This window comes from Bombyx mori, chromosome 25, assembly GCF_030269925.1.
Source record: "Bombyx mori chromosome 25, ASM3026992v2".
NCBI lineage: Eukaryota > Metazoa > Arthropoda > Insecta > Lepidoptera > Bombycidae > Bombyx > Bombyx mori.
This window is the reverse complement of record NC_085131.1, coordinates 6,255,678-6,268,413: the sequence shown is the minus strand read 5'-3', so window position 1 is coordinate 6,268,413 and position 12,736 is coordinate 6,255,678. Positions and strand designations below refer to the sequence as shown.

At 36.4% G+C, this 12,736-nt stretch overlaps 1 protein-coding gene across 4 annotated transcripts in view; it reads left to right on the top strand.

The window, feature by feature from the left end:
- Positions 1–12,736, top strand: part of LOC101745606 (ETS-like protein pointed) — a 172,085-nt gene that overhangs the window by 90,374 nt on the left and 68,975 nt on the right. The window contains exon 1 of one of the 4 annotated variants that reach the window (XM_012688951.4): positions 8,012–8,442. The exons of 2 other annotated variants lie outside the window; for them this stretch is intronic. The gene's annotated coding sequence lies outside the window, so the exon portion shown is untranslated. Of the gene's footprint in view, positions 1–8,011; positions 8,443–12,736 lie in introns of those variants that run through there. One more of the 4 variants, XM_062676121.1, reaches the window with a different exon arrangement.

The window sequence follows — 12,736 nt, the reverse complement described above, 5'->3', positions numbered from 1 at the left end:
ATGAAGTTAACAATGGCTTTAAAGATAAATAATATAATTACATTTATATATTTGAAAATCATGCTTTAATAGCTCTTATATTGTACACTATCCCCCTCTTATACATCGTATTTCTCTCTGATAATGGTTTGCTGGAAGAAAACTCATGAATGAGTGAAGCTCGCCTTTGTACATAGTATTTAGAATTCTTTAAATCTGTTTTTATTGTATTTTCTTTTTGTGTACAATAAGTATAAATAAAAATAAAATGAAAATACAAATTGTCATGAAATACGCAACTCATTCCATAGAGTCTAACTCTACTCTTACTAGAGTCTAACTCTGCTCTAACCGTCCAAGAGCGCAAACTGCGTATGTGCGAAGGAGACAAAAGCTGTATTTTTACATGTCAGAAAAGGACAGGTAAACGTTCATTCACGGATTGGAAGCACTAATAGAAAGCATACAGCTTCGTCCAAGTTTGAATGAATGTATCGATCAATTTTTCTTAATGGAATTAATTATTTGCTATAACATAACTTATGCAATCATAATGAGCCTACTCGAAAACCTTATTTAACAGTAACAGGTAATGGCTCAATTTAGATTACCAACCTAAACATGCATATATAATGAGCGTTATAATGAATTGTGGATGAACATGATATTGCATTTAACGTTTCTTGTTTATTCTTTCATTGATTAAAGTTTATTGTCGCCGGAGTGAACATTACATTTCGAAAGAATGTCTTTTAAAATAGTTTGAGCATTGTAAATTCATTTTAAACAAAGGCGTCGGGCAAGTTCCGTTGACAAAGGCCGTGTTTACACTATCGAAAGCAAGCTCAAACACACCATCGGACCTCGAAACGTTAACAAGTTGTATTTTTTTTTCGTAAAGTAAATTAGCATTTGCGAGGTTTCCACGAACCTGTCCTTAAACGAAACAAATTGATTCAACACTACGTACAAGTTGAACAAGATGTTTAATTTCGATAAAATCATATCAGTTTTAGCTTCTGTAAAATGACTCGATACATTTATTTCACGTGTATTTGTAAGGAATGATCGTAATTCTTATTTTTGTGATTGTGAACCTTAAAATGTGGTGATCTTGCTCAACAAAGTCGACTTTTCCAACATCTAATGAATAAAATACTAGCTTAGGAGAAATTTCCCAGAAAATATCTTGAACGATTGAACTTGAACTATTCTATGTGCTCTTTTCAATTGCCATTATTGCTAAGCATTTTTCCAAACTCGTTGGAGAAGATCATAGCACTCGGGAAACATTTTCGACGGTATTTCATTCCAAATCCGGATTATACGTCGCAAAATGACCGAGCTGAGCTTTTAATGAACTTAAAGCACTCCTCTTCTCCCTTCCTTGCGGAGCAAACGGTGTGTGCATTTGCGCACACATATATCCGAAACGGCTCAATAAATTTTAATACGATTTTCAGAACTTGTTTGGGATAGAACCTTTTTATTAAGCTGACTCTTGCATTTGAATTCATTAAATAAAATTATTTCAAAACGCACATAAAATCTCTGCCCTGGGATCGTGAACTGTTGAAATTCAATCGTCAAGTCACAAAGCTACTAAAATTACCTATCATTAGGAAGAAATCGAGTTATACTGAATGAATATATATGAACTGGTGGTAGGACTTCTTGTGAGTCCGCGCGGGTAGGTACCACAGCCCCGCCTATTTCTGCCGTGAAGCAGTAATGCGTTTCGGTTTGAAGAGTGTAGCAGCCGTTGTAACTATACTGAGATCTTAGAACTTATATCTCAGGGTGGGTGGCGCATTTACGTTGTAGATGTCCATGGGCTCCAGTAACCATTTAACAACAGGTGGGCTGTGGTGGACAAAAAAAATTACATAAACGTCACGATTAATTAATGAAACAAAGAAAAAAAAAAGAAAAAAGAAAAGGCGAATGAATAATTAAAAAGTTCAATCTTTTAATAAAAAAAAGTGATTAAATTTGAATATTATCCGACGCCCTCCGTGTAAACAGTAACGATTATACACATCTTTCTAATATTTAATTCCAATTTTAATCTTATTATTTCAATTACGACATTTCCGTTACACTCTTAACTCTCGCGTAGATTATATTTTTGAACCGATGATTTAAAAGCCATTTAGTATGTATGCTTGCCGGTAGCATTTTAATTATTATTAAAACTTTGTAACTAATGACTTTTTGAACGTTTTGGATCAACGAAACTCGTGCCTTTCTGCTTACGATGAGTATAAAGATCTCTACGCACCGTAATATAAGAATACAGTATAATACAATACAAATACAATAAAAAAAATATAATAATAATAATACAGAAATCGGCCAGCGGTTAAGTTAGAAATGAAGAGGATATTACTACGGAAGGTAGCAGTGGTAGTTGGAGAGGGCTGCGGTAACAATACGTGTCTCCTAATCAGTTTTCCATTTTGTTTTCAAATTTAAAACAAAATTAAAACGATTGTGAAAGATTAGTTCGTTCATTCAGGCTTCATAGATGCCGTTGTGGTTCAACAATCGCTAATGACATAACGCGAGAGTTGCGCGACAGCCACGCGACAACAGAACGATCGCGTCGCGTTGTCGCGGCGGCACCGCGGAGGCTTCCGTTCCCGCGACCGACTCCGTGGGAACCGCTTTATTTTCATATTTAAATTCGACCCTCATTAAACTGGTTTTCGTTCAAAATTCGCTGCCTTTTTTCGACGCGTCTTACTCAACTTTTTATAGTTCCGTTCGACATTTACTGTTCATTTTTTTTTTTTTTTGGTCTAGACCGCGGCGGTGAGTGATCGCACAATGAAATTTCGTTCTGCGCATTATGAGATTCTATATCTTTTGTTTTTCGATGCACAATAAACAAATATGTAAAGTTGTTTCGTCGGTTTTATTGATTCATTTCTTTGCCCACAGAATGAGATAAGTTATGTGTGCCGCATATCATATGTAGATATGTGCGTTTAGAAACTCAACGCGGAGCAACCTATCTGCTTTTAATATCCGACAGATAACATACGAAGTTGATGTTAATTTAATTTAGGTAACACAAAGTAATAGACGGTCATAGAACCTGATCTCGCTCGCTGACTCTTGGGAAAACGAAACGAATCGGTCAACCATTATATTTAATGAATACAGGACGATTTATGACGTAGATACGGTCGCGTATAATATTTTTTTTCGCTTAATGAAACACTTTAATGTATTGATCTTGTATGAACTATCATATAACTTTATTCATATTCGACGAAAGAAAAAATGTGATTTTACGCGCCAAACTTAAATGCGCTCTGAGTGAAGCTGTTGCAAAAGCTTTATTCCACGCGCCGCGGCCGAGACTTTTTCGGATTCTAAAGAGCAAATGTTTTTCAGTTTCTAAAATTAAAGGACGTAAATAAAAAATGTTGCTATTAAAATATTGTAGTACCTGTTTTCATGAACCTGTGAATAGTGTCTACTGTCTTATTTTAAAATGTTTTAATTACGTCAAAATTTGTACGTTACGTACATTCGTATTACGTCCAAATGTCTCCGATGAGATTGTAACTTAGACACGTGGGAAATTTTATTCATTAATTTATTATAAAAACACAAAACGATAAAAAGTCGTTTCAGTAAACAAAAGGCTAAATTAAAATAAAAAAATAGCATAGAAAAGACATAAACGAGTGCCTAGATGCTACATATGACATATGACTGGAGGCCAGATACGGGGAGCGGTACATATGGCGCAGAACCGGACCGAGTGGAGAAGATTGACATACAGTCACGATCCTCAGCATTGAGGGAACGACCAGAAAGAAGAAGATGCTACATTAACATGATCTTATGCGATGCGTTCGCGGCTTAAAATACGTTGGTATAATCGATAATGATTCCGAGACAGGTATCAATTTTTAATAATGATTATAGGCAGAACTTAAACATCTGTTCACGAAAGAAAAAAAAATAGACGGAAACAGAAAAAAAAGTCGTTTAAGAAAATGAAACTTGCGAATTTGTTGAGTTTTTTTTTTTGTTTGTAAGATATTAAGCAAATTAATAGTACATGCCACCTACAGGTATAATGCGACGGCAAAATAAGACAGCCATTATTCCAACCGTATATATAACTCAAGGGTTATATTCGCTTAACACCAGGTGGACCGAGACCTCGCGCCTATCTGCGCCAATAAAAATAAAGCAACTGTCAAGTTTATGAGTTTTCTTTCGACGATACAAAGTCGTATTAACACTAGACATAATGATCACTATAACGATGTTAATGCGATACGAGGGGCTTATCCTCGGCCCGAAACGGCGCTCACTTCCCCACGGTGTCGCCTTACACCGGATGATGGGTAACCCTGCATTGCGCCTTGAGAATCTGACACGCCCAGCTGCATGAAATTATACCTTAAATGTTTACACAGTGCACTCAAACTCGTTTACAATGTAAAGTCAACATTTGGACCGCGTTCGCTCAAATCGAACCGTCAAACTATTTCAAGCTTTATTAGGTGTTATTAAGGGTTTTAATGCGTTGTAGGTTTTGTAGTCGGATACCGGAAGAACGGAATGTATAGGCCTTCGCTACCTGTTGATAATTTTCATTGTGTTGAGTGAACGCGCACAATGTCTGGCACTACATCTAGCGTTAGAAGCTCTTAAAAGCATTCCAGCGATGAGTAACGCGCTTCCCTGCTAACTGGTTTTATCGTTCGTGACAGATAGTCGATTGAATAGGTTCTTTTTATAACCGTCGAGTAGCAGACCAGTTCAAGGTACACTTGCAGTTAAGCGGCTGCTAAAAATATCACGTAGGCCTTAGATCATGATCTCGTAGCATTAAAACTGTTACATAACATTGAACAGTCCAAATACGAATCCTCAAGTTCTTTGGGCACATCACTCGTAATGAGGACTTGAGCGGTTGGTGGTGCAAGGGAAAGTCGAAGGCAAAAGATCTCGCGGACCTCATAAAATCTGTGACTCACTCCAACATAAACGATTGCGCTCACTCTGCGAAACATCGTGCCACATGGCGTCGCATCGCGAGAGCATCGCTACCGCAGGATCCGACTGCTGCATGACCACGACCACTCTGTTCAGAGTGTACGAATAGGAAGGAATAATATTGAAAATTTCAATCTAATGTTACTTTCGAACTTAGTTCATACGCAAAAATATGACTTCAGGTTTCAGGTCATAAAATGTTTAGAAATGAAAAAATCATCACAACACGGAATGCCTATAGGTCCTTAAACTGTGTGTTAATAATACATTATGATTGCGGGTCTTCTCTCAAACGAGTTGACTTCATAACTCTGTATTAAATACGGTACATTTAACATACTCCTAAGTGACGTCGGCTCCTTTTACTGTTTCACGATACGAAACTCGTACATTTAAACGTCTATATTTTTAAATTAGCATCCGTTCGATTCATATTTATCTTCGCCATTTTTTATTCGCAACGAAAAGGGCATAAGCAAATGCAAACGATTAATTTATTATACGAACACACATGCATTCGTTGTTCTAAACGTCGTCGTGTCAGAAACATGTGTGGTATTTTTGTTATGTATGTGTGCGTGAGGTGCGAGGGGCAAAGGAGGGCGGGGGAGGATGCTTCCCGCATAGCACCTGGCGCTCAGAGGCTACATACTTCGAAGGGATGGATCCCATTGATTTGTGCTAAGATGTATCGACTTTCGATACTGAATTGCGTTTCGTTTGTAATTTAAAATATTTAAATATATATTTATAATACATTACAATCAACAGATAAGCTTAATTGGAATGACAATGAATACCGCGAAAGCGTAATGAAATCAAACATAAAAATAAAAATGAATTGCTGTTCGTTAGTCTTGCCAAAACTCCAGAGAACGGCTGAACCGTTTTGGCTAATTTTGGTCTTGAATTATTCGTGGAAGTCCAGGGAAGGTTTAAAAGGTAGATAAATATGAAAATTCTTGGAATTAAATAAAGTTTAGGTCTTTTATTTATCGATTGAGGCACTACGAAGTCTGCCGGGTCAGTTAGTTTAAACAATCAACACATAGACTCCATTGGATTGAGAATGAAGACCGCGAAAGCTGTAATGCAATCAAACATAAAAAAGAACCCTCTCCGTGTTCAGTTATTCTCTTTTGGAAGATTACCAAAAAAATTGTACGGTTTTTTAATAAATACTCGTATGAATTTATTCTATAAGATAGCAACGCCAACTTACAGCAATCCCTTGTTTGTTCTAATCCAGTCTACGGAGTTTTTACGAAGACTGAACAATGTTGTTTGCATCGGCGCAGGCATTCAAGTCGATCCGTGATGACAATACAACATCCTCTGTTTGTCTTAGTGAAAGGCGATTGTTTGAACGAAACCTTCGAACTCGAGTTTCGTTATTAAGTAATTTTGTAAAAGAGATTTTGAAGCTGTGACGTCCTTGTCATAGCATGCAATGGCGCTCTGAGTAATGATATTTGAGGCCTATAAAATCAAAGACAGCTAAATCCAAGTCTGTCAAATATTCAGGTAAACTACAAAAATCGGCCCTAAACAGGTAATTACGGATTCTCCCGATCCATCGAAGGTTTTTTTTTTTTTTTTTTTTTTTTTTTTATGATTGAAAGTTTACTGGTGGCCCGAAGGCCTTTCCAGTTTCACCAGGACAGGTGGGCGAGCAAAGGCTCAGCCAAGAGGGGTCCATCGAAGTACTGCTCTTGCTAGGGCCAATCTTAGCAACACTCTCGGTTAGAGAAACTGAAATAACTTTGTTCGGATAGCTACGATATTCTTTATTTTAAAGCAGATTTATAAAGAATGAGAATATTACTAATAATCTGAACTTTAAATGATAAAACACTTCGTTTATTAGCACTTAGTACAGAGTAAAAATAAATTTTTTGAACTGAATTTGTTAGAGATTTACCTGCATTTGTTATAACATGAAAACACTAAAGCGTAAGTTTTATTTAATAAATTTTGTAAGTTAGTATTGCGCTGAACCAATGATTAGTACAGCCTAATACCTACTTAATTAAACTACTAATTTCAAAAATCTTTCCCCGTCGTACAAGCCAGCTTAATGTCGATTGTTATTACTTTAATTTGTAAAAAATCTGAAAAACTGTAAACGTAGTCAGTGATCTTTTCACATCGATAGTCATGCGTTTTATTTCTTGTACTCAACATCTGATGAAAGAAATCTTGTAAGTCTTGTAAGGTTAAATAAGACAATGCGTGATTGTGACGCAAGGCCTGAACTATTTGGCTTGTGAGTCGTTCGATATGTTTGTTCGGTTGAAAGAGCTGGACCACGTGCTCGTTCGTCCAAACATTGACACGGGCCGTCTGTCGCCGCGCCCAGCAGATAACAATACTGCGAACTGGCCTTCGTACCCTCGCCGCTGACCTACCTGACACACCTTCGCCTCGTAACTCATCCAAACTCAAATTTTAAATGTCCAACAAGAAATAACGTAATGACGTACTACTACATATTTGTAACAGCAAATTTATTTTAAATTTCAATAGATACATATCATAGAAATATGATAGATTTCACAACGACGAGGTAATGCGAATTTTATGAGAAAGCCAAACTAGTTTTTCGTGTTTCGAACTAACTAATGCTAGTGACCGAATCTAAAAAGGTATGAATGAAGACACTGCTTTAGACACACTTTGTGGTAGGACAAAAACTGAGAGACCTTTACTTTACTCCCGATGGATCCACAGAGCGCAATATTTACTACGCGCCCCGTCCCTTTCACTTCCTCCACGGCGACAACCTGCGCACGAGAGAGACTCCACCGCACGAACTCGCTCGACAGACAAGGACGGCGGATTCATTCATAACCGAGTCCGCCATCCGGTCCGCGCTCCCGTCGCTCGTTATATCTCCTTCTAACGCACACTCACACCTCGAGAGCAAGCAGGTGCCACCGGATGCTCAGTAACGCACCGAGTTTCGGAAGCTCTTAAAAAACTTATCCTCTTTCGGCTAATATCGAATGTCGAGCTAATCGTTAACGCAGTGAGTGCGTCGCGCCGTTCCAATGCATGTCGAAATCGCAAGTGTGTCGTCGTGCTGTAAAATTACCTAGTTTAATGAGGGGAGAGTCGCAATTGGTAATTTTCGTAAGCTCGTGAGGAGTGTACCGCGAGCTTCGCCCCTCCGCCGAGCGCCCATTGAGTGGCGAGTAGTCGCGCGCTGGCAGCAGCGACGCACGCGCGCGCCCTTACAGCCTGCTTCACGCTTCGGAATCCTTGCGCTTCTCGTTTGCAATGACCGGTCCGAAACACGAACCTCCGCGATCGTTCCGTGTTCACAGAGTGTTTGCTCACCAGTGATTTCATTGATCGGTGCTTTTGAGTGAGTGACGCTGGGAATGTACGAGAAGTCGCACACGACGAGCTCACAATGCCCCAAATTGCATTAAATGGGTAATTGGTTCACGTCATTGGATAATGGATTCAGTTCATCCAGCTATTACATTTATCTGTCCTCGTAAAGAGCGTGGGTCGGAGTGTTTCGCACTTCACCCCGGCTCGGGCTCTTTGTCTGATACCGTCCCATTTAAATTCAACACTGTTTTCTGTCCGCATGAGATGAATATAAAGCTGACTTTAAATATTTAATGTTTGGTAATACACTTTGATACATACTTAGCCATTATTATTTATTTACTTTGTTGTTGAATATCGATTCAGATCAATCGCAGAAATAGCCACACTAATCGCGTACGATCCGATGACATAGCGCCAAAACTGTTTTAGCTATCAGTGTATGTACTTAAAATAATATCCACTAATAAGAATACTTGCTACATACATACATATATTACGCAATCACTACATTACTGAATTTTAGATAAAACGTCAGAAGAGTTGCCAATTTAGGTCACCATAATGATATAAAATTATGATGTTTTATACTAGTGCAGTTAGGCAAATGAGCTCACGGTTCACCTGATGTTAAGCAATAACGTAATTCAATGGAGAATTAAACCAAAAGCACATGTTTGTTACGTCGTACGAAAACTAATGCAACGAAACATGTTACAATGTATAAACTAAAGTACTAGCTGGTAAATTTTAAAATGTATTTTCTGGTATTCAAAAATCTATACTTCATTGAGTCACGGGCAATATTATTTACTATTACTTTTTTGTGTTCTTGCATCGGAATATAATTTAGAATTGGATACATACTTAGTACCTTGGGGAACAGGTACAGCGCGTTATCAGACGCTCAACGCTCGCGACTGTCGTGGGAATGAAAAAAACGTGTTAAACAATAGCTACGAGATAACAACGCCGTCGCGAACGATTCGGGTACCCTTCAGTAATTATAGTTTACATTTAACTGAGACACAGACTACGTGGACTAGGTGTTGTTGTGTTGAAAACAACAAAATATCATATTAAAATTTACAGATTTCACCATTTGAAGTATAAACCCTAGAACCTAATAAGAATGCAATTGTCCACATATGGCTAGTATTAGCAAATTCTCTCTGGTTGAGCCCATGAGCTCCCTTTCCGGGCGTACCTGAAATAGCCTCTTAGGCTACCAGCAAATAGATAAGCGAAAAATAAGTATGAATAATAATATGATTTTTTTTTATTAATAATCAAGATAGATCATGTACTTTTTGTTATTCAAACATTAACAGGTATTCTGCTTAATAAATAAATATAGATTTATTCTCCTTATAACCAACTTCAGTTTTTATGTTCCTAAAGTGACTTTTGTAGACTTGTATACTGCATTTGCGCGGTCGCCTAGTGACTTATTATAGAAAGTATTTGAAAAACAAGCATTTGAAATCATGGATAGTTAATGCGATATTATTATGTTAATATATATAAATGATGAAAGCTAATATTTTAATAATTGCAGTTTTCTGATCTTTGATTTCGCTTCATTTTGTATTCTTAATTAAAGCTGTTTGAATATTTATTTGTACGAATTTAATCTTGACATTTCTGGCAATTAAAATAGTAAATAATAGAAAAACACAGACATTCAAGGTTTAGCAGCGATTTCGTTTTGTATACGGCTTGAAGTATTTTTAGCGGTTCTGTTACTGACTGAATTTTTTTATTTCAGTGCAGACGTCCATTTAAATTTCAAGTATAAATGTGACGATAGTATAAATAGAAGCCTTTTTAATGATTTTTTTACACAATGTAGGAGCAATCGTACGACAAATATCCTATGCAATTGGATAATGTATATAGGCCGGAAAGTAACATATTTTGCCATAATTTTTTTTCGTTTATAATTACGCTCATTTTCTTATTTTGAATTTCGTGTTTAAAGGTATATTTATGGTGTATATAAAGGTACATTTTAGGTATATTTTCTGCCAAAAAGCAATTAAATAGTTAACTAATAACCTTTGCCTGTTTGTTTGTGCGAGTGCAGTCTTCACTTGAAAAGTACGTAGTTTACAGAGATTAATAGAGATAACTTGTTGTTATGACGTGACGAGATGATATCATTAAGCTAGTTTCGTATAAATAGATTAATACGAGTTTTTTTTTTTGTTAGATGGTTGGACTAGCTCACAGCTCACCTAATGTTAAGTGGTTACTGGACAGACATCTACATCGCAAATGCGCCACCTACCTTGAGATATAAGTTCTAAGTTCTCAGTGTAGTTACAACGGCTGCCCCGCCCTTCAAACCGAAACGGATTACTGCTTCACGGCACAAATGGGCGGGGTGGTGGTACCTACCCGTGCGGACTCACAAGAGGTCCTACCACCAGTAATTGCGCAAATTATAATTTTGGCGGGTTTGATTTTTATTACACGATGTTATTCCTTCAATGTGGAAGTATGTCAAACCCTAGTCTCAAAATTAAAATGCATTTGAAACAGCGAATGCTCTTGTTATAATAAAGAATAGTAACAACATATTCAGGTACAAAACTAGCGATAATTCATAGTGTACCTGTGTGTATGTATTGAATAAATAGATAAATTTTAACAAACGAATGAAGTTTGGTGGTTATTAAATAAGATGTTTTTCGACTTATTCGTATAAATTTTTTTTTTCGGTTTCTTTACTTCAAACAAACATTAGCAGTTGTGAAAATCAAAGTTAATTTTAGCTTTGTTTCATAGAAACGTGATTTGTTGCTGAAAGTAAACAAGATGTAGGCACGCCCGCGCTCGCTGCCAATGTTGCTCAACATTCATTTAGGTACACTTGCAGGCAGAAATACCTATTACAAAAGTCGCATAACTCGACCAATTGAGATATTGCCATTATCAAACGAATGTCTACTATATAAAAATTTTGAAGATTCCTACATTTGACTATTATCATTAGCTTAAGAACGACAATATCAGATGAAAAATTTGCTTAATGCAATTTTTAAAAATTTTTATAAAAATTTTGATTGATAAAAAATTTGCTTAATGCAATTTTTTATTGTTTTGTCGTCGACCTTATATTAAAGCTGTTTCTGTAGTCATTTAGAACTTGGAAAGAGATAGCAAAAAAAAGTTTATTTTGCTGATTAATTAAGAAGTAATCGCGTGACGAGCATAAATTATATTTTCTGCCATTGCTTCAAGTAGTTATTAGTATTAAATCCAAGGATTAATGTCACCGCAATCATACAATGGAGACGTTACAAGAGCTCTTCTATTCTTCTATTCTCTAAAATTCCGAAACACGATTAGTTATGTTACGTACATCATAAGATAGGCATTAGTGAGTGAAAACGTAAGAATACCGATCTCATCCAAGGACACATCTTACGAAAATAGTAATAGTTCATTTGTTTAATTCTACTATCATCATTAAAATACTTTCACCGGCTTCAAATCACGTTATAGTCGTTCAAATGTATCGACCGCAAAAAAATTATTATTATTATTGCCCAAAATTTGTTACTTGAACTGTATAGGTTGCCCACAACAACAAAAAAGGGCCGACTTTTTTAACATTTTTTTTTACGATTAACAACTAGTTATTGTCGTACGCACAGCGATGAGGTTAACTCGAATGTGGCAAAGGTAAAATTTTCGCAGCCAGCGAACCATGCCGTCTGACTCACGGTAGAGCGTTAAACTGGTCGCTAACATTCAAATTCAAATGCCGAACGCTGAGCTCCCCTATTCAAACATTCAAACGAGAAAGAAAAGAACATCATGTTTTTGGGTACTCAGTCATAGATTTTAGACTCAGCTAAGTTTTTGGGTATTAAGTATTTATCTTGTCATTATAATCACGCACCAAATGTGGCGTTCGTGTTTTTATTATTACTAGTGGTCCCGCAAAATAATTTAAATTATAAATTTGAACATTATTATGTTTCTATTCTCAGACTTATACTTATTTATTCACAGTTTTCGCCAAGACTACACTATAGACAAATAATATTAAAGACAACCAATACATGCTAATCCATTCTCAATTTGACCACAGACTTTAAATAATAGAAGTTTGACAATAAACAAAGTATACATGTATTTAAATGTGTGTTTGTCAAATAGATGGTAGTGTGTGTAATAATTTTTTTATTGATTTAAAGTGTTTTTTATGCGTAATTTAAAAAAATATTTACATTCTGCACTCTTATTCTCTATAAGTGTGAGAAATTTCATACTGCTCCGTCCACGCAATTTTCGTAAAAAGGGGTACAAAGTTTTTGCTTCACGTATTAATATATAGATTATTTGTGAATACTTTGAACTTTCCTTAACTAGAATCTTTGTA